The sequence below is a fragment of the Ursus maritimus genome, unplaced genomic scaffold (assembly GCF_017311325.1).
Source record: "Ursus maritimus isolate PB19 unplaced genomic scaffold, ASM1731132v1 scaffold_29, whole genome shotgun sequence".
NCBI lineage: Eukaryota > Metazoa > Chordata > Mammalia > Carnivora > Ursidae > Ursus > Ursus maritimus.
In genome coordinates, this window is record NW_024425452.1 from 1621242 (window position 1) to 1644778 (window position 23537).

The following is a 23537-nucleotide window of genomic DNA, read 5'->3' on the forward strand; positions in this document are numbered from 1 at the left end:
TAAGTTAACTCACAGGACTGAGAAATTCACAACGGTTAAGAAGGAAGCAGGTGGTGAAAGTTCAGAATGGGGATAAGACAAATACAGTGACTGATCATTCACCCTAATGGTATACCAATTTTGGCCACTTACTACAGATTGGCCATATATAACACTATTATGAATAATTTTCATTAATCTTTTTATTATAGTTTTATTTCTTACCCATTAAACAAGTTTTTTCCATCTTCTTCCATATCATTCCACAGCCATTGATTAGGTTTCCTCTTCTCTATTACCTACGGGGGAAACAACTGATCAGGTTGGGCTAATATACAGCAAAAGAAAAGCAATTTTATGAATTTTATTTATAAATTCAAAGAGGATCAATACCTAGGATATGTAGCTACGTGGAGTTTAGGCTTAAAAGCCCTATGAAACAGCTATTAACTTCAGGAGTAATGACTTCAATAATTACAAAGTGATCTTGAAAATTGGGAAATTATAAGTCAGCTTAATTCTGAAAACTATTAATAAGACTCCGTGTGTCCAAATATTTGCCATCTAGGTTCCACTTACATCATTTAAACTACTGCAATATACTTTGGAATGGGGAGGGGTGGAATCACAGATACATAAAACAAATCACTACGGCAGGAACAAACTAAAAACGTTGATGACATCCTTTAAATGGTCCTTAAAAATAAAGTACCTAACAAGCACATTTCAAGCTTACCTCCTAGAGAAACTTGCTGAATTCCGACATTTTCTGGTGTCATGCAAGGCAAGAGTACAGGATACAGAGTAGCAAAGACCCGTTATCATGGTGGCCACTAACTAGTACAAGACCTTAAGCAAATTCCTTAATTTGTCTGAGCCTGTTTCCTTAATATACTTCAGGGCACGGGTGTAAGGACTAACTGAGAGTGTAGGTAAATGCTAGGTCACTGCTTGGCACATTAGCAGATGATCAACGAAGGTTTAGCTCCCTTCCTTCCCTTCTTTTTATCTTTCTACCTTTAGAGCAATTTTCAGGGCTTGAGAGGAGAAAGTCCATTCTTGAAAACCTTCCTCACCTTATTCTGTCAAATAACAATGATGATGATAGCTGCTGATGGCATTTATACAGTTTAAATGTGTGCCAGACACTCGTCTAGGCACTCTCACACGTATTAACTCATTCACTTCTCACAACGATGAGTTAGGTATTATCTTTATTCCCATTTCACAGACATTGAAACAGAGGCACAAATAAGTTCCATACTTACTAAGTGGCAGAGCTAGGATTCAAAATCAGGTTTTTGCTCTGAAGAAACACTAGAATCAAAGACTAACATCAAAGTGACAGCAGTGGTGCCCTCCTCGAAGAGCTCTCTAATCTTAATGTAGTCAGAAAGGGGATGCTCAGACGGCTCACCAAGTAGAGTAGACTCATATTTTAGGTAATTCAGGTTATCTAAATTAGGTATCTCATTAGGTAATTAAGGTATCTAAATATATACATATTATTTTATATATATCTCAAATAAATGTAACTGAATATTAAATATAACTAGGATTCAACATACATTAACCATAATTTATGTATTTTAAAATATAGTTTATGTGTTATATATCTCAAAATATTTTAAGTATATATTTTATAATATTATTTTTTAAAGTTTAAAAAGTTGATCACAAGACTATGAATACATTTAAATTAGAAAAAAATCTAACCAAGATTATACCTTTCTTGGCAAGGTCAGTTATGTGGTACATCGCAAAATACAAACATTTATTATCCTATGTTATACCTTGTCTATAACTGTCTTCCCCTGTAAACTCCTGGAGAACAACAGTACCTTGTCTTATTTATTGTGAACATCGGTGATGTCTAAAACTATGCCTAGTCTCTACTAGGTGCTCAGTAAATATTGATGAAAGAATAGGCTGGATACTAAACAATGTTCAAATCTGGCATTTCTATCCATATTCTAAGGCGCTAACACTCTAGCCTTACTTCCTACCACCCATTCAGTCTATAATTTTACTACCAGCAGGGCCTTGCTGGATTTAAGTATTTTCCTTGACCCACTCACATATTTGGCCTATTACAATCTATAAACTCATGTAGTAAAATGTCTTATGACAAAACGTCTCAAGTATACAATTAATCAGAAGAGTCATGCATGAATGCATGCACGCAACATATTGTTATGGTACTTCATGGTTTTCAAAGTGCTTCTACACCTATGTCTCGGGTGCCTTAAGACAGCCCTGAGAGCGGACAAGGAAGGTGTGATAAGCCAGGAAGCTACAACTAATGCTGTCTGTTTTGAAGTGGAAACATATTTTCACTGTCACTGCTGAAGAACCAATGGCTCAGAAACCAATGCTTTCTCTGTAGTTGGGTAGAAAGTCTAAAAAAATGACATATTTTAAAGTCAACGTCATAAGTAATTTTTGAAATTATGAATGATCAGTCATCTCTCTTTTTTTTTTTTAAGATTTAGTTATTTGAGAGAGTTAGCAAGTAAGAGAGAGAGCACAAACAGAGGGAGGGTAGAGGGGGAGAGAGAAGCAGACTCCCCACTGAGCAGGGAGTCCCCAGCGTGGGGCTCAATCCCAGAACCCTGGGATCACGACCTGAGCCTAAGGCAGATGCTTAACCAACTAAGCAACCCAGGCGCCCCTGATCAGTCATATCTAATCAAAGTAAAAATAAGCCAGAAGGCTTGGAAGATACAAAGGCAGAGTAAACTCATACAATAAGGAAAAATTTTAGATGCATCCACCACTAAGTAAAGAAATCTCATGTAAAATTTTAAGACCACAATTAAATGTCTCTTGGATGCTAAATTAGGAAGTCTGGCACAGACAGGCAGGAAGAGAGAAAGCTAGGCTGGATATCAGCAAACCTGGGTTTCAGTCCACACTCTGCCACTCAAGAGTTTTGTGATCTCCAGGCCCACTCAAATTTGAAATTCCACAATTTGTACATACCACCCAGAGAAAATAATAATGTAAAAAGAAACATATAACACTTTACATTTCAGAGCACAATATGGATAGCATGAATAAAAAGGTTCAAGGTCTGCTGAACCTTGAACTGTTCTAAGTTCAAAGATTCTAAGTTATTAGTTGCCATTAATTAATGGCTCTGCCTAATGGTTTAAGTTCAAATTTAGGATCTCTGCACAGAAACTTCAAAACGGACAGATTTATGGTTTTCTGTGAAACACAAAGGGTGCTAGGATTGCACTTATGTACTCTGACCGTGGCTCTGGATAATTTAGGTGATAAAATCTAAGTTCACTTGCCAAATGAACTGATTTCTTAGAAGCTGTTTATTAAAATGCTTTTTCACCATTAAATAGAAATGTGGTCCATGGGTTTATGAAGCTGTGTTATACACTATACATGGAATGTCAACCTAGACTATGAGCTTCCTGAGAACAGATTGCTTCTCATTCATTCTTGTGTCTTATTGACTTAATATATATTGTTGGTTGAATGAATTATTGGTACGGGACCTCTTCTTTTAAACTGACCTTTATCTCAAATTTTACTTCTTGGGCAATATGCTTTCTAATATTTACAAAGTATTTTCAATTAAAAACTTCACGTGGCAGGGGCACCTGGGTGGCTCAGATGGTTAGCATCTGACTCTTGATTTTGGCTCAGGTCATGATCTCAGGGTTGTGAGATCAAGCCCTGCACTGCCCTCCACGCTCAGTGCAGAGTCTGCTTAAGATTCTCTCCCTTTCGGGGCGCCTGGGTGGCACAGTCGTTAAAGCGTCTGCCTTCGGCTCAGGGCGTGATCCTGGCGATCCGGGATCGAGTCCCACATCGGGCTCTTCCGCTGTGAGCCTGCTTCTTCCTCTCCCACTCCCCCTGCTGTGTTCCCTCTCTCGCTGGCTGTCTCTCTGTCACATAAATAAATAAAATCTTAAAAAAAAAAAAAAAAAAAAGATTCTCTCCCTTTTGCTCTGCCCCTTCTGCCCTCCCCTGCTCAGGCACTCTCTCAAATAAATAATCTTAAAAAAAAAAAAGCAAACCCCACAAAACCCAAAAACGTCACATGGCATTTATCACTGTAAACTGTAATTTTTTTCATCTCTCCACATGTATGTGTTTGTTTTAGAACAAAACACCTCACATTGTTTTAGCCTTCCAAAATAAAAACAAACTGGGACCAATACAATGATGTCTAAGAGATCCAGAGTCTCAGACTAAAAGATGGTCAAGCCCCACATTAGAAATGTTCTTCCCTAAATGCCTGTGTGGCTCAGTTAGCTAAGTGCTGGACTCTTGGTTTTGGCTCAGGTCATGATCTCAGGGTCCTGGGATCGAGCCCGGAGTCTAGGGCTCTGCACTCAGCATGGAATCTGCTTGGGATTCCTTCCCTCTTCCACTTCCTTCCCCCGGCTCATGCTCACATCCCTAGGTGCGCGCTCTCTCTCTCAAATAAATAAATAAATAAATAAATATAAATACAACTTTAAAAAAAGTTTTAGAAATCCACCTGCTCCGATTGACTTCCATATCTAGTAATAAGATACTAAATGGGTCTGTTTATTTATAAGGGACATAAGAACACGGAAGAGTGCAAGACCCTTAGATTTAGAATCCTAAGGCTTGGGTTTAAGCCTCAGGTTATCCACTTATTAGCAGTGTAACCTTTGGGCAACTCACTAATGTCTTGGAACCTCTACCTTCTCACTTGTAAATGGATATAACATGAGCTCTACTCCTTTCCGAGGGTGCCGCATAGATCAAATGAGAAAGTGTGTGTGCAAGTGCACTGTAGACGGACGAGAGCTACACGTGGGTTAGCTCTTCTTTCCTTATGACCCAAAATAGCAAAGACTTCAGATCCTGATTCTGGTGAGAAGAAACACTGATAATGTGAACATTCCAAGGGCTTGGGGGAGCATGCTAGGATAAAAGAACCTGATCTTTCCTGTGGAGCTAAAGAATCCTAAAATGTGTTTGGTATCTGCATCTTTATTTTAGTTAAATAACATCCTGGTCTTAACTAACAGCTTATAGGAATTAAAGGGCATAAGATCTTTCTTCTCACCAAAAAATAAAATGACTTAAAAGCAAGAGCAGATATACTTGCGTTCTCCCCAATCATCACAGATGATATGCAAACAAAAGCAATACCAAATCCCGTTTAGTTTGTAGAGTCGCAGTGGCAGCCACAGAAATGGCCTTCCGTCTAGCATACACCAGAATTGTACTCCATTACTGTGCTTAAATCTAATCCCACTTTTCCACTCCCCACATACAATAAATAGTATTAATTGGTAGAGTTCAGTCTGCCAGCATTCATTCAAACCATTTTAAAAACATTAGCTGTCATTACCAAGCACGTTTTATAAATACTATACAATTTTGTCAGCACAGAGCAGCAATTTTAATGAGAAGAAAACATTTAATGAACATTTATTTTACTCCTACTAGATACCATGCTAAGTGAGGTTTTCACATATATTTGCTCTGTTAATTCTCACAATGAGGTAGGTACCAGTGGCACTCTATGGATGAAGAATGGATATTTGAATTGGTTGTTAAGTGACTAGTCCAGGATCACAAAGGAAAAAACAGCAGTACCTAGGCCCAAGATAATTGCTTTGAATTAGCAAGTCCAGTAACTCTACATCAGTGGCAAAGAACAGGAGGTTTAAGTAAAGTTTTGTGCCGTGGTAAAATTTAGTGGGCAGTTAGCGATATCCTGAGGCACTTTATATGCTTTGTTCAAGAGGGGACTGAGCTGTAAATCTGCACTCCTACAGAAACAGTTTCTGATTTTAAAATTTAAACATTAAGACTTATTATCACTGCGGGCTGGCTCTGTCAGTAGAATTTTGGGGTCATGAGTTGAAGCCCCACAATGGGCATAGAGATTACTGAAAGGAAAGAAAGAAAGAAAGAAAGAAAGAAAGAAAGAAAGAAAGAAAGAAAGAAAGAAAGAAAGAAAGAAAGAAAGACTTATCACCGCAGCTAGTTGTTTTTAGAGAAAATACTGCAAAGGAAACAAATTCACTAGCGTCAATAACAGTTTTATAAAGAAGGTATCTCTTGGAGATCATATCTAAACAAGTGCCAAATATTACTGTGTCTTACAAACATGAAAATCTTTTAAGTAAGAATTTTGAATATTAGAAAAATGTTTCCTATAATCACAGCTCTTCTTTTAAAAATTAAAGCTAACTCTAACTTACATGTCACCATTCACTATACTATAAGCATAAAGTGATACTGTTGGTTTTCCCTGAAAATTCCCTTTAAAATGTTAATTTATAAAATACATATTAAAATACTAAAATTATTTTAATATTAAATTCTTCTACATTATATCCAAATTATTAAAAATTAATATTTAATATCAAAATGTTAAATATTAAAATAAATATTTTAAAGGGGCTCTAAAATGGACAATACTAAACATACAATAAGGTTTAGATAAATCGATGGACTATTTATCCATGCCAAGCAATGAGATGTTAGGAGCGTTTGGATAAGAACTGGATAAGAACCAAAACCCTGTGGCGCTTTCCAACAAAACAATTCTAGCAGAAACAATATAGAGCTCAATGGCTACCCTGTTATCTGGTTTAAGTATTCCAAGATACAAAATAAACCCAGATCTTAAAAATATAAAATTGTATCAAATTATAAAACAATACCCTAATTCGGTGTTGTGGTTAAGAGAGCAGGTTTAGGCATCAGGTTGGCTGGATTAGAATCTCAATGGGACCCAATTCGTAGCGGGGGCTCAGTTTCCTCATCTACCTCATACAGCTGCTGGGGAGTCAGGATGTGGAAAGTGCTCAAAAGAGTCAATGGCATAATAGCATCATCTATTATTTTTCTAGTATTACCTTGTGTAAAAAATTACACATGTATGTAAGAAGATTGAAGGCCTCTCGTTATTGAGCTGATCCATTTCCAAGTTTAGAATTTAAAACATAATAAAAAAAACAAAATCCTAACTTTCCTGATAACAGTCAGGATGGTGGTTAACCTGGCGTGGGGTGTAAGGAGCATCACACAGGGAACTTTTACACTGACAGGATGGTTATATTGGCTTTTGTTTCACTGGTTTTTAAAATGTGCATACGTTTTGGGGGACCTGGCTGCCTCAGTTGGTAGAGAGTGCGACTCTTGATCTCAAGGTTGTGAGTTTGAGCCCCACACTGAGTGTAGAGATTACTTAAAAATAAAATCTTCAGGGGCGCCTGGGTGGCACAGCGGTTAAGCGTCTGCCTTCGGCTCAGGGCGTGATCCCGGCATTATGGGATCGAGCCCCACATCAGGCTCCTCCACTAGGAGCCTGCTTCTTCCTCTCCCACCCCCCCGCTTGTGTTCCCTCTCTTGTTGGCTGTCTCTATCTCTGTCGAATAAATAAATAAAATCTTAAAAAAAAAAAGTCTGTTAAAAAAAAAATAAAATCAAAAAAATCTTAAAATAAAATGTACATGTTTTAAAATATATTTCACAACAAAAAAATTAGAAAAAATAAAAGTTAATTCATTTCCAAAGTATAATAAGAAAGCACTGCTTAATCGGAGAAGAGGGGGAGAGGAAAAAAAGCAAAACATGAAACCAATGCTCCATCATTCTAAGTGTACTAGGTTACTTCAGATTATGTATGCAAAGTTTAGCTCAGTTATGGAGACACTTCCATTGGACTCCGTTCAATCCTAAGAGACATTTTTCTTTGTGGGTTAGTTCTTACAAAGGGTGTCACTGATTCACTGGGAGCACCTCTTTATGATCATGAAACCTGGAGGCTGTCAGGAATCTCAGAGGACTTCTCTTACAACATGTTCACTTTCCACATAAGGGAACATCAGACTCCTGAGCTTCCAAACAACAGGCTTTCCCCCACTCTGCTCCCAGCTGTTACTGCGAGCCACCAATGTGTCGCAAAGGAAGGGGTGGAGCCCTTTCTTTCAATTGCTTGGAAATAGTGACTAGGGAAAAAGTGAATTTATACCAACCATCAGGAATCTAAGACCTAATATGTACCCCAACAGACACTAGCACCTACAGAGGAACCCAGTACCTCAGTCAAAGAAGGCATTCCATAAATATGTAAGTAAATTTAGTCAATAAATATGTAAGTAAATTTAGTCAAAAGTACAATGTAGGGGTTCTGCCCCAAAGATTTTACATAGAAATGAAAATTACCAAAGAATTCTATGTCAACATATAATGAATCTGGCAGTGTGCTGTGGACAAATGTACCACGTATAGAATATAGGAGGGAGGGGCGCCTGGGTGGCACAGCGGTTAAGCGTCTGCCTTCGGCTCAGGGCGTGATCCCGGCGAGCCGGGATCGAGCCCCACATCAGGCTCTTCCGCTATGAGCCTGCTTCTTCCTCTCCCACTCCCCCTGCTTGTGTTCCCTCTCTCGCTGACTGTCTCTATCTCTGTTGAATAAATAAATAAAATCTTTAAAAAAAAAAAAAAAAAAAAAAAAAAAAAAAAAGAATATAGGAGGGAATGGGGAAAGAAGACAAAAGATTTATGTCCCAGGGCTCAGTCAATGAAGAGTCTGCCTTTGGCCCAGGTCATGATCTTGGGGTCCTAGAATCGAGCCCCATGTCAAGCTCCTCAGCGGGAAGTCTGCTTGTCCCTCTCCCTCTGACTCTCACCCCCCTCATGCTCTCTCTCTCTTGCTCTGCTCTCTCTCTCAAATAAATAAATAAATAAATGAAATCTTAAAAAGATTAATGTCCCATGGGGTAAAATGGAGGAAGAAGCCTTAGACGAGAAGAATTGAGAACTGAGTTTTGGAAAGTTGGTAAAGACAGTGCTCTAGGATTGCTCCAAAGAAACCTGTTGATATTTTTGTAACACCTGCTTCCCTTTCCCACATTACTTTCACATTTTAACAGGCATCCTGATTTATTCTAAATTATTTCACCTGCTATAATTATATTCGAGAAAGCGTTTCCACCTTCCCCCTCAAAGAACTTCTGGAACCTATTGGGAATGGAATAGGAGGAAGAAAAAAGAGAAACTTTTTAAATGCTTACTATAAATTCTTTAAAACAGAAACATCTTTAGATGGTAAAATACACATTTTCTCAAGTTTGAAGTTCACCAAAATAAAACTGGACCCTAAAAATTAACAGAAAGAAAAACATTTTTAAAAAATCCCCCACACTCATGACTGCGAACTTATAGTATATGCAAAGTTAACAGGACATTTGGTTCATATAAGCAACAGAGAAAGGGCTTCTATTTCCAGTTACTTTAATGGGAGAAGACAGAATCATAGTGGTAAGGAAAAGACAACTGGAGAAGAGACTCAGTTCCAGTTCTAGATAGATAAGCAAACATAAATAGGCCACTTCTGCACTCTGGGTCTGTTTCCACGTCCATAAAAAGAACATTTAAGTTACTTAATGACCTACAGTTCTATTATTCTATCTGTAAAGTTCCTAAAGCCACTCAGATATCAATCTCTTTTAGCAAGCTACATGTTAGGCATTAATCCATGAGGACAGCAAAATGCAAAACGAATTTGTGTTATCCAAAATTCTGTACTGTGGCAAAATTTTGCAATTGCCACTAGCCATCCACCCACCTATTAAGTCTTGTACTGAAACAGGGCATTAGAGAAGTAAGTTTGGATTTTCAGTGAAACATGATGCACTGGACACCTGTATGTACCTCTCTGCTCTTTCCGTGAACTCCACTGAAACAGCAGCAAAAACAAGACCTGCAAGGACGAAGAACAGGAGAGGAAACAACTACAATAAAGTTTGTGGAAACTGGAAAGCAGATGGAGGAGTTATGTGATTCAGCAGAGCGTAACAGCATGCTAAGGGGACCCCAGATCAAACTGACTTGTGCTGGGGGTACACCAGAGAAGCTCAGAATACCTCCGGAAGTGGGGAGAGCAGGCAGGGATGAAAAAGGAGAACAGGGTGAAAGTTCTGCCCCAAGATTCCCAGCCTGACTCCAAGCAGCCACTGGTCAGAGGATGGGAAGCCTACTCTGGAAACTAGAGACACTCTGGACTCAAGGACAACTAGGGGCAGGCCTAGCAGTCTAAAAAGATGGGAATTATGGGAAAGTTGATATCCTGACAGGTAGATACCTCCAGCTCTTTCCCCACTCAGCTTCCCAAATGCTGCAACCAGGGGTGTAAGCTGATGATGGGAGCATTCTCTCTAGGGAAGAACTAGCCAACAGAAAAACACCTACAAATAGTGACTGCTAAAAATGAGCTCTTAACTACCTTAAAATGAGTAATACCACCAGTCAACTTTAGAAGCCCTCACTCCAGGAAATCCAGCTTTCAGTTTTTCAGTGGTTCATTATGGAACATGAGTAAGACATCCAAGGTTATACATTTAAGGAAATCCCCTAAATGAAAAACCAAAAGAAATGATCAAGTAAAGGTATTTTAAGGAAATAGATGGTGCAGGAGGCTGAAGAAAAATTACAATTAACATACTCAGAGAAGAGCTATTCTACCCATGAAACAAAAATAGACTATTTAAAAGCAACATTCAGAGGGGCACCGGCTGGCTCAGTTGGTGGAGTATGTGACTCTTGATCTCAGGGTTGTGAGTTCAAGCCCCACGTTGGGGGAAGAGAATATATAAAAATAAAATATTTTTTTAATTTTAATTTTTTAAAGATTTTATTTATTTGTCAGATTGTGAGAGAGCGAGAGGGAGGGAGTGAGGGAGGGAGAGAAGCAGCGGGAGCAGCAGGCAGAGGGAAAGGCAGACTCCCAGCTGATCAAGGAGCCTGTTGTGGGACTCGATCCCTGGGCCCTGGGATCATGAGCTGAGCCGAAGGCAGATGCTTAACCGACTAAGCCATCCAGGCATCCCTCCTTTTTTTTATTTTTAAAGATTTTTATTTATTTATTTGAGAGAGAGAGAGAAAGCGCATGCACAGAGGGGCAGAGGGGTAAAGAGAAGGACAAGCAGACTCCGCAATGAGCACAGAGCCCGATGCAGGGCTTCATCTCAGGACCCTGGGTTGAGTTGAAATCAAGAGCCAGATGCTCAACTCACTGCACCACTCAGGCACACCTAAAATCTTAAAAAAAAAAAAAAAAAAAAAAAGCAACATTCGGAGAAAAAATTTGAAAATTAAAAATATGATAGCAGAAACATGAAACTAATTAGAAGAGTCTGAAGATGAAGTTCAAGACATCTTCCAGAAAATAAAGAGACAAAAAAGATGAGAAATAGAAAAGATAGGAAAAGTAAAGGACCCATCAGTCCATACATTCCAAACACAACGAGAGTTCAGGAGGGAAAGAACAGGAAAACAGGGCAAGTGAGAGATGGGGGAGGTTGGTTAGAACTTAAGAATTCAAGAAAATCTCCCAGAACTGAAAAATCTATGTTTCCAAATTGAGTAGAACCCCAGTGTGCCCTGCACAGCAGATAAAACAAGGCTCACAGTGAGGCACATAATCATAAAATTTCAGAACATCAGAGACAAAGATCAGCTCCTAAACCACCTCCAACCAAGGAGGGGAAAGAAAAAATAAAAGTCAGAACATCATCAGACTTTTCATTAGCAACAACAGAAGCTAAAAATCAATAGAGCAATTCCTGTTAAACTCAGCAAATTATTCTATATTCTATTCCCAGGTAAACTATAAATCAAGTATGACAGAAAAGGGAATCATTTTCATACATGCAGATTCCCAAATGTACATCCTATGCAGCTTTTTCTTAGGAACCTTCTGGAAGAATTGCTTAAGTATAAACACCGAAGAGGGAAGACGTGGGGTCCAGGAAACAGGGATCCTAACATAGGGAGATGAAGGAAGGTAGATCCAAGAATAAGAGCTGTGCAGGTCTAGAGAACGAGCTATATAGACTTTTAAAAATAGCAGCATAAGCCTACTGCCTAAAAGTGTGGCATTAAATACCAAAAGAAATAGCTGGAAGGATAGAAAATGGAGGCCCCTGTAGAGGCCAAATGTTGGGGAGAGGAAAAGCAGGTAGGGTACTTTTTATGCTACATGCATCGTAGCACTGATAAATGTTAAATTTTAAAAGATTCTTGAAAAGGTTAAAAAAGAATGTTTTAAAATCACATCTAAAAATATGATTTTCCAGGCAAGATTTCTGAGGAAAAAGAAAATAATAAAAAATGTAATTTTCAAGACAGAGCAAAATCAAGTTATTTGAAAAAACACAGCACACCTTCGCATAGAGTGTGGCTTTGCTTGAAAACAATTAAGAGCACAAAATAATATTTTGCTGATAGATACTTACTCAAAAGTCATAACCTCAAAGCCGGGGGGAAAAAAGGAAAAAATTAAACATATACGGTATTATTGGGGAAAGTTCACAGTTTATGAGTTCACAGCTACATCAATCACTTCACAAATTAAAATTCCTTTTTCACACAGTCAAGCAGATGCTAAACCAAAGTCAAAAGAATAACTTAACTGCATCACATTTTGGTAAGAAATGAAAATGCTTAAGAGACTATTGTTTTCTCAGGAAAGCGCAAATACTGTGGATTTGTTGAAACAAGTCAACATTTTGTATCAGAGGCATTTATCCTTTCCTGAAGACGGAAACAAATAGAAGTGGGATTCACCAGCAAATCTGAACAGCTGCCCAGCTTTCTCTAAGAGCCTAAGAAATGGCATCTCAGAAAATATGTTCTTCTCTATCTCCAAGTACTGTAAAAATTACATCTATAGCCCTCTCATAGCAAATGCATATAAAATAGTATTTGTTCATCATATTTAATATTATCTACTTATGGTCAATGAGCATTAAGGTCATGCTTAGGATCAAGCATTGGGCTCTTCAATAAACAGACAAGTGGAGAGGTGTTGCCCACTACTCGGTTTTCTGACGTCTAGGGAAGCTGTAAACATAGGAAATAACTGGAGCTAATATTTTTTGATAGTCTACCAATTTGTGGCCAGGGGAGATCTTTTTAAACTAATGAAATGAAGCACTCTCCCAACCAAATCTACTCTGGTAAAAACGCTTGCTCTCCTTTCAGCATAAAGGAAGACAATGAGAATAGATTAATTAGCAAGGTGGTTTAACTGTAGCATACTCCACAGCTTTCGAGTTGAATCCATAAAAATATGTTCGTTTAGGGGCGCCTGGCTGGCTCACTTGGAAAAGTGTGTGATTCTTGATCTCGGGGTCGTGAGTTCAAGCTCCACATGGGGTGTAAAGATTACTTAAATAAGTAAAACTTAAGAATAAATAAATAAAATTTTTAAAAAATATGTTTGTTTCTATGGACTATGAGAAACAAACTGAGGGCTACAGAGGGGAGGGGGGTGGGGGAATGGGATAGACCGGTGATGGGTAGTAAGGAGGGCACATATTGCATGGTGCACTGGGTGTTATACACAACTAATGAATCATCGAGCCTTACATCGAAAACCGGGGATGTACTGTATGGTGACTAACATAATATAATAAAAAATCATTATTAATAAAAAAAAATATGTTTGTTTCAGTCTCTTAGAATCAGGAAGAAAACAATACTTTAAGCTTCTGCATAAAGTAGGATGTTCTTCCTTTTTTGAAGTGTAAGCAAATACATTAATATCTTGCAAAATATAATGCATAACCAAAAGCTCCTCCAACTTTTAAAACAATAATAAAATACTATGTCCAGACCTATTCTCTAAGGAAATTAGCAAGACAGTACAAAAAAAGTCTACACTGCAGGAAAAAAAAAATTTATAACAATGTATGGTGATGTTACTAGACTTATTGTGGTGATCATTTCACAATATATACAAATAGCAAATCATGTTATACACCTGAAACTAACATAATGTTATATATCAATTATACTTCAGTAGAAAAATTTTTTAATACTATATTCTTTCATGCTTATTCACAGAAGGGAAACAGTTAACTAAAATATGAAGAAATGTTCAAACTCACTAGTAATTAGAAAATTCATTATTAAATGGCAAACATTCGAACTGTGGACAATAGCAAGTGTTGGGAGGTGGAGAATACAGTGCCTGTGAGGTGTGTACACTCAGCAGCCTGACAGTGTTTATGCTACAATGCCACTCCTGAGTCTGTATCCCAAAGAAATTCTCAAACATGTCCATGATGAACACAAACAAGACTGTTATTGGTAGCACTGTTTATGGTAGCCTAGGCACCCATCACTATGGGAATGGATGCACACCATGGAATAGCATGCTGCAGGTAGGAGCAATTAGCTAAATGTACATCCAAAACCATTCATAGATCTTAAAACAGTGCCAAGTGAAAAAAGTAAAACCAGAGTAAAAGCTATTGTTTTTTAAAGATTTTTTTATTTCATTGTTTCAAACATATTATCATTGTTTTTTAAAGATTTTATAAATCTGATTTTTTAAATAATCTCTACACCCAACGTGCGGCTCAAACTCAGGACCCCAAGATCAAGAGACACATGCTCCACGAACTGAGCCAGCCAGACACTCCAGCCCAGAGCTATAGCATTTTTACAGGGAGAACTCTATAGCCAAATTCTGCAACAGTGTAGTGTCATGAACAATTTTGGAATTAAAGATAAGTACACCAAAAAAAATCACTAAGCATTTTAGGAAGATGCATATAGAATCAAGGACATACATCAAATACATTAGATAAGGTGCTTGTGGGGTAGGAGAGGAAAACAGGCATGGAATTGGAGGCTGAACAGAAGGCCTTTATACACCAATGCTAAACTGTGTCCAAATCACAGGGTATAAAGTTAAAATTCAAAATATTTCTTATTCATGCACACATCAATTTATTCAATAAAAGTTACCCAACACTTCTTAAGTGCCAAGTACTGTGCTTAAATATAAACTTTTATTGTTATTTCTGCTGAAGGTTTTTATTTTAAAACCTCAAAAAGATGTATGTTTTAAGATACATTTTAACTAGAAGTGGAAAGGAAAAAAATTTTACAACAGAATACATATACTATAAAGTGAAGTAAAGTAAATGTAAAGTAAAGTAAAGTAAAACATCTTTTTTTGTGGCTTTCAGTGGTGAAACAATTTCTTTTTGGAGGAGAAATTTTTTCTACTTTATTTGTTCTATGTAATTTTCCCAAAGATATTTCAACTGCTCAGGAACGCTTCTCGCCAGATTTCTGTTTTCTAAAAGAATTCACAAGCAGACTGCTGGCTGCCAATGTAGGTGTGGTAGCTAATGTGCTCATTACACTGCACTGCTAACAGAAACTGACGAACACATTCAGCGCAAAGTGACATATCTATTCCACATCCCACAGGCACAGAAAATGATGTTTCCCCCCCAAATTACCTGTTCCCCTCTTTTTTTTTACAAACCCCAAAAGGAAACTAGTATACATGATAATATTGGTAAACAAAACCAATAGCAACTTGTAAGACATCATATGTCTAAAGCTCTAAAATTATAACCCTTCAGTATTTCAGATTTTAATACTAAGAGTTAGTAGGTAGGAAGGTCAAAAGAGAAAAACAAATGGTTGGTCCAATCATCAGTACTGCTGGAAAAACACACAAGCTACGTGGTCCCTCAGACAGGTCAGCAGAATCATCAGCACACATAATAAAAGACAATATGTTAATTTATTCAGGCTTACAAAAGAGAATGTATTTTCATTCAATAATAGCTAATAATGAACACTTACTATATGGCAGTTACTGTTCTAACCATTTTACACGCATTATTTAATTTAGTACTCACAAGAACCCAATGGACTAGGTACTCTTATCATCTCCATTTTATAAATCATTTTTCACATCAAATGCAGACTTTATCATGAGCCTTTAAAACCTCCACCAAATGGTCTCAAATTCCATTATATCCCCCTTTCTGCCATTCCAGTGCTCGCTTCTGACTCAAATACTTGACTAATGTATATCATATGAGTAAAGCAGTTCTCTTCTCTGGCCAGCTTCCTTCTTCTCCCTTTCTATTACAGAAGATCCCCTTGTAGATAAACAAAGGGGGGGGTAATCAGAAGGGCAAATGAAGCATGAGAGACTACAGACTATGAGAAACAAACTGAGGGCCTCAGAGGGGAGGGGGGTGGGGGAATGGGATAGACTGGTGATGGGTAGTAAGGAGGGCACGTATTGCATGGTGCACTGGGTGTTACACGCAACTAATGAATCATCGAACTTTACATCGGAAACCGGGGATGTACTGTATGGTGACTAACATAATATAATAAAAATACATTAAAAAAATTAAAAAAAAAAAAAAAAAAGAAGAAGATCCCCTTGTAAAGATGTTGTCAGTGAACCCCTTCCTCACAGGCTTATTGAAAGCAAACACCATAGTAGTACACAGAGGAAAAAGTGAATACCTCCCCTGAAAAAACGGAACAGTCCTTACATTTTATGAGAAAAGAAATATTCTACATATATTGTTCAGTAACATAACTTTCTAAAAATATATAATTTAAAAAATAAAAATATAATTTAACAGGGGCATGTGCCTGGCTCAGAAGAGCATGTGACTCTTGATCTCCGGGTCATGAGTTCGAGCCCCACGCTGAGCACAGATTACTTAAACAAATAAATAAGAGCTTCTAGGTGTATTTAAAAATAAATAAATAAAATAAAATTTAACAGTGGAGGTCTTTCTACATCAGCAAATAGAGATCCACTGCATTCCTAACAGCTTAATGGTAGTTCCACTGTGTGGAAATGTCACGTGTCATTTTTCCCCATAACAAACAATGCTATTGTACTGACACTTTTCATGCAAGTGTATGAATATATCCATAGGACAGATTTCTAGGAGTGGAATTGCTAGACTTCTAGGGTCATAGGGTAAACACATTTTAAATTCTAATAGACACTGCCAAATTTACCTCCAAGGAAATTTATATTCCCACCAACAGTGTGTGAGAGTTTCAACTACCCCACATCCTTAGCCTCTACCACCTACCATCATCTTTCAATCTGATAGGTAAGAAGTGGCAATTGTATATTTTATTTTATATTTACTTAAATGATAAGGATTATTGAATTGATACCTTAAATAGATTTTTAATTAGTATTAGGTATAGGCTAAGCTGAACTGCCTATGGAGGAAAAAAAGTTCAAGAAGCACATTTATAGGATAACTGGGGAGACTGGTAATATTTAAGCAATCCGGGATTTTAGCATGGAGTAGACAATGATCCCAATCACGAATGAGTTTGATCTCTTCATTAAAGCATTGTTATCAGTTCTTCAAGCTATGCCATATATTTTAGAAATGTTTCTTTTAAAAGAGTATATTTAATTCCATAGTCATGTATTCACTTTGTCATCTTTACTTACTCATAACACCCCTCTGTGTGATGTCCACTTCAATATTTTGTTTTATATGAAATGTTGCTTATTAATCTGACTTTTGACCTCTTTTAGATGTTAAAGCACAAGAATATAATTAATGTCTGGCCATGAATACCCAGTATCATTAAAACAACTGATACAGGTAGCTGTACTAGAACACAGAAAGAGGAGAATAAGAGCAGCAGATGCTAGCAATGCCACCCAGAGGGATGCTGTAGGCATTTTAGGTTATGAAAACAAAACACTAACACAACTACCTAGTCTGTAAATGTTTACATAAACGTGATGTCTTCTGTTCATAAATGCTGATTCACTGTCAATGGCTAGATGCTTATGATTATAATGCTATTAGCAATGATGGCTGAATAGAGCTATTCACACATTTTCTTACCTAATTTTCTTTGTGGCTACCTCCAGGTAACAATTTTTGTCAGGGAGACTCTAATGAGCTCTAACAGGGACTCCGACCTTATTATCCTGATAAATTAGTATCCATAACTGTAAAAATAAGTACCACAAATTATCTAGCATTCTAGAAAGGTTTTGACTCAAAACTGATATATCAGTAAACCCCTCTCTAAGCTTCCTTTAATTCTCAATTAAAATTTATATTCTTCATAGAAAAAACTGATCCTTAAGACTTTATTTCAAAGTCAAAAGCTCTTGCTACTTTAATCTGTCCATATGGCCAATGCACGTGAGCACATGACAGATACTACACATCATCCTTCCAGTATCAGAGACTGGCAGAAAGAGATAGAGCGGGGGCAGGAAAGAGCAGAACACCAATGTGACAAAGTGCTAAAGCCAAGCTATAAATTATCTTTTGGTCACTCATGGCTACATTTTGAAAAAGCTGACACAAAGGTAGGACCTCTCCTTCCTTTGGAGGAATACAAGTATCTTTTGAAAGCATCTTCCTAACTCACTAACAACAGAGCTCCGCTCCCACCCCTCACATAGCTTGCCCAATGAGAAGCATTGCTGGGTTCTAAAGGCAATGACAAGAAGCTCTGTGTTCTGACAATGGGAGGCAGCAATGAAGACCAGCTTCCTGGGCTCTAAACTCTGCCAGACTGCCCTGCTAATCCTTCCCAAATCCCACAGTGTTGGGGTGGGGGTGTGGGACAGAATAGAAAACAATCCAAAATTGAATCAGGGACAGTAGCTCTGCATTACAGGAGGTCATAACATTCCTATTTGAATGGGGGTGGGGTAGGCATTGGGGCAGTCGCAGGGCAAATACAAAAGCCTGTATGTTTATAAAAACACAATACAAAAATAAATTTTATCCCTGATCCTTCTGATGTGGTAACCAACATCTGTCCCCAATCATTTGCCAGCCCAGGCTGCACGGAAGGCACAGAGTAGCAGGCATTTTCACACAGTGAGGCTGGAAGAGATGCTACTAGAGTGTAAATTACTAATTAGCTCAATAGAAGACAAAGAGAGAAAATACCTGTCACAAAATGCTGTTTACAACTTGACATAAAATAAACACAGCCCTGAAAATTTCATAAAAGCATCTTACTTTTCAGACTTCTATTAACATGTAAATGGCAAAGGAATAGTATTATAGTCTTTAAAACTGCCCATGTCTCAGAAACAATAATGCATGACTGGAAAGAATGCTTTCCAAATAATTTATAATTTTCTCGTCCTTATGAAAGCTAAGTGTTTTTAATTATTACAATCAGCTTTAGTAAGGAGCTATATTTCATAGCTTGAATGATCACTTAAAGAGGTGGGGTGGGGAGAAGCCCACAAGTGCTGTATTTTACATACATCAGAATACAATTAATAGTCCTTTTACTGAAACTGAACAGGCCTCATTCTGCAGGTCATGCTTTTATGAAATGACTGGCTACCATTTTAATAAAGGCTGAAGATGAGCTGGAAGATAGTAGTGGGATGGGGTCAGCTAAGTCTCCTTATATGATGACAACTGAAAAGACTCCCAAAATTTAGGTTTATTTTGGGGGAAGGTAATAGCATGTTAGGATATTTATACTCATTCCCCTACCATAAGGCAAACCTATTTGTATTAATTGCAACCTGGTTCTTAAGAAAGTACGTATTGCACTTAGATCTCTTCCAGCTTCTTGATGCTACATGAAGATCTTCAATATATGTATTTCACCTAAATACGTCTCAGTCACAGTGATGAACAGGCCTGTGGCTCCTATTTTCACATAATAATCACCCATATGGGGTGCCCGAGTGGCTCAGTCCATTAAGTGTCTGACTTCAGCTCAGGTTATGATTTTGGGGTGCTGGGATTGAGCCCCATGTCGGGCTCCTCACTCAGTGGGGAATCTGCTTGTCCCTCTCCCTTTGCCCCTCCCCCTGCTCATGCTTGCTCTCTCTCTCAAATAAAAAATAAAATCTTAAAAAAAAATAACCATCCATACATCATTAACTCCTATCATATTCTGAGGACTCCCTTGTGTGTGAACACACCACGCCAGGTGCTAAGAAGGTCCCCAACAAAGGTGTATACCAGGACATGGTTTTTGCTGATGAGGGAGGGGCCTACAAACTTGTCATTCTCAGGTAAAAGAATGTTTTTCAGAATTTAGGGAAGAAAATAAACCATATAACCCCCAAATCCACTCTCAATCCATCCTTGAGATTCCTTTGCATCACAAGATTAACTAAAATCAAACACACCAACATTCAAAACATTCTTCCCTTTCTTATTTTTTTAAAAGATTTTATTTATTGGAGAGAGAGAAAGAGAAGGAGCGGGGGAGGGGCAAAGATGGAGGGAGAAGCTAAGCAGGGATCCTGATGCGGGGCTCAATCCCGGGACCCCAGGATCATGACCTGAGCTAAAGGCAGATGCTTAACCCACTGAGCCACCCAGGCACCCGCCCCCTTTTCTTTTTAAAATTAGGCCTGTCTACCCACTTTTTTCAAATTTTCTTGAAATATACTCAAGTGAAAGAAAATGGTAAAGCAAATTGGGGCAAAACAAAAACAACTGGTGAATTTGAATGAGGGTACAGAGAAGTTCCTGTATCATCTTTGCAACTTTTCCACAAGCTTGAAACATCATAAAAATATCAAAAGTCACACGCACAAAAGAGCATTAACAACAGACGCTCTCTCACAGGGTTGTTGAGAGTTTCAAACAATTCACATACTTAGCTCATGCTGGGTACTTGGTAAACACTAATTATTAGTTATTTTAAAAAATGAGTGGATCAACTGTCAAATGAACCACTCTGGTGAGGGAATGTTGACAATGGGGGAGGCTGGCTGGGAAATTTCTGCACCTTCCTCTCAATTTGGCTGTGAATCTAAAGCTGCTCTAAAAAAATGAAGTCTTAATTAAAAAAAAGGGTGGATCGATCTATTTAACCAAATTAAAGCATACATAAATATACTTAGTATATTGTTTACACAGACATACATAAAGAGAAGACAGTAAAAAACCAGGGAGAATCTGAACAGACTTTGCTTATGGACATCTGCACTGAAATTGGAGTTCCGTTTTTCCTCAATGGGCAACAATCTCTCAACTATAGACCTGTACGGTTTATTTTTTTATTTATTTATTTTTTAATTTAAAGATTTTATTTATTTATTTATTCAACAGAGATAGAGACAGCCAGCGAGAGAGGGAACACAGGCAGGGGGAGTGGGAGAGGAAGAAGCAGGCTCCTAGCAGAGGAGCCTGATGTGGGACTCGATCCCAGAACGCCAGGATCACACCCTGAGCTGAAGGCAGACGCTTAACCGCTGTGCCACCCAGGCGCCCCATCAACTATAGACCTGTACGGTTTATAACAAGTCCTTTTTTACGTGAAAAAGATAGATAGGTAACCATTTATCCGCAATGCACTCAGGCATCTTATGGGTTTGGGGTTGTTTTGTTTTATGAACACAATTTTGTAATGAAAAAAATAAGGGCATGTAAGAACCTTGATGTAATCTCTGCATTAGACGTAACCCTTAATGGTGCTTGTCCCAGGCTCCCCATCTAGAAAGCAACTGAGGAAAGGTTAATAAGAGAACCACAGGGATAATCTAAGGAATGGCAAACAGGACAGATTAAAGCATAAAATAAACCAGCACTGTTTAATCTGGAGAAGAGCATGATGAAGAATCAGTTCACAACAGTCAAGCAGAGGTAATACCGGAGCACGGACTGCCTGCAAAATGCCAAGGTTCGAATCCTATCCCTACCACTTGGCAGAATTCTACAACTGAAAAAAAAAAAAAAAGGTAATGTCTGAGTATAACCTTGAGGGCAAGCCATTAAATCTCAAGGAGCCTTTATTTCATCACATGTAAAATGGGAACAGTAATAGCGCCAATCTCATAGGGTTGCTGCTAGGAATAAATGAGTTACAATCTGCAAAGGACTTTTAACAGTGGCTGGCATAAAAGCATATACGTGGGTAGCTATTATTATTAAGTTTATGAAGAATTAAAGTCTCCTTAATATGACAGTAAGCAAATATTTTCACTCAAAAATGGAAAATGGGGCAACAGAGAACACATACAAATACAGCACTAGGTATATGCTGGTTAGACAGAAGGCAGACTGTCCTCACAGAGAAAATAATTAAATACCAGAACAGATTATCTACAAAGGTTGCCACATCTCTGAAGATTTATGAAAATAGGATAAATTTTTATCTACCTGGGATGATTTAAGTGGGATATTGACTGAAGTTGCAGGATAAACTACAGGTCCTTTCAAGGTCTCTTCCCATCCAAAGAATCTATGATTAACCAGAAAAACATTTCAGTATGTACAACCTACTCATTCAAATCTGAATATACGACTTAAAAGTTTTTTGCTTAGCAAACAAGATTATAACCAAAATAAAGTTCAACTGAGTTCACTTGAAAAAATGAAAACAAAGCTTACACTTACCACTGCAGTCCTTATTGATGAATAGTATTATCTGAACCAAAAGATTACCCATTTTCAGTTTTAGAAATATCAACTGAGAAATAGCCATTCCCAATAAGAATGAGTGTATTTAGCACACTACTGCAGCATACAGAAACAAGAGACAGGATCCAAACAGACTCCTTCCCTTGGTTGACCTTATAGTTTATACATTCTTCATCAACATCAAATAGGTCTAAAATTATTTATATGAGGATATTACGTATAAAACAACTATATTATAAAAATGGCAAAACCATAAACAGAGTACAACCTACGAGTCATACCAAACCTATCTAGACAGCAAGGGGATATGCACAAACATCCGACCGAAACAGGTGCCCCATACCAAAGTTACTCTTCAGCTTGAAAGTCAACATTTCAGACTAAACCTCTTGAAATTTAGCAGCAAAAATAGTAATTTCTAAAAATCTTCTATTAAATTACAAAATCAATATTGAACACCTGCTTAAGAGAATCCAGATTCCATGAACACAGAAGCTGAATCCAGACAGACTTTAGATTCTAAGTTATTGACATATATGAACAACCAGTGTTTCTGATATCCACTAATCAAAATATAATTTTGCTATTACAAGTGCTATCATCTTTGCTATTTACACAAAAACCCATAAAATGGTGGCAATTCAAAATTTATACAATTTTGAAAAAGTTATCTTTATATATTTGAATGTACACTAATAAAATAACCTCAAATAAGATTCTTAATATCAGTTTGCATTTTTTCCTTAAGGAAATTATAGCTATCCTTTGGCACTATCAAATAAAAAGTAATAATCGTTCATATTCTTAGCTAAATGCAAAAGCTTCAGAATAAAAATCATCAAAACAAAATACTCAGAATAATCTAAATTTTGTCCCAAATTTCTCATCTTCCTTTTAATTTCCAGAAGTATCTTAAAAATCAAAAGCTTCTAGGAAATTAATATTAATATGGCCTTCTTTATTCACAACTACAAAACAGGAGAGGCAGTGGAGCTGTCCAAGGCATTGCATTATTGTATGGAGGCTTTTTCATGATAAAAAGTTACTCATGAATTCACTGTAGTAGGCGAGTCACCTACTACAGTGGGAAATGTCCCACATAAAGCTAAAGGCAGCTTAGGAACTCAAAGCCCTCACAGTCCTGATTTAAATCTCTTCCCTAGCAAACTTCCCTGGTTGGTTATTTGCCTTCTTCTGAATGATTTCTCAATATTCTGCAGCCACCAAAAAACAATTAGGCAGAAATCAAAATGCAAATCAAAACAAAAAGATGTTTACCTTTCTCTACCTCAACAACTGTGGGCTCTCCATTGAAAATGAAAACTCTGTGGATCAAGCACTCTGCCCAACGCTGTC

The 23537-nt window shown here is 37.6% G+C and overlaps 1 long non-coding RNA gene across 1 annotated transcript; it reads right to left on the minus strand.

Moving 5' to 3' along the window:
* Window positions 1-223: 223 nt before the first annotated feature.
* Window positions 224-22415, minus strand: LOC121105704. The gene is made up of 2 exons (XR_005838322.1): window positions 21921-22415; window positions 224-278 (listed from the first exon to the last, which is right to left on the minus strand). It is a non-coding gene; the product is annotated as an uncharacterized LOC121105704 (long non-coding RNA).
* Window positions 22416-23537: the final 1122 nt, after the last annotated feature.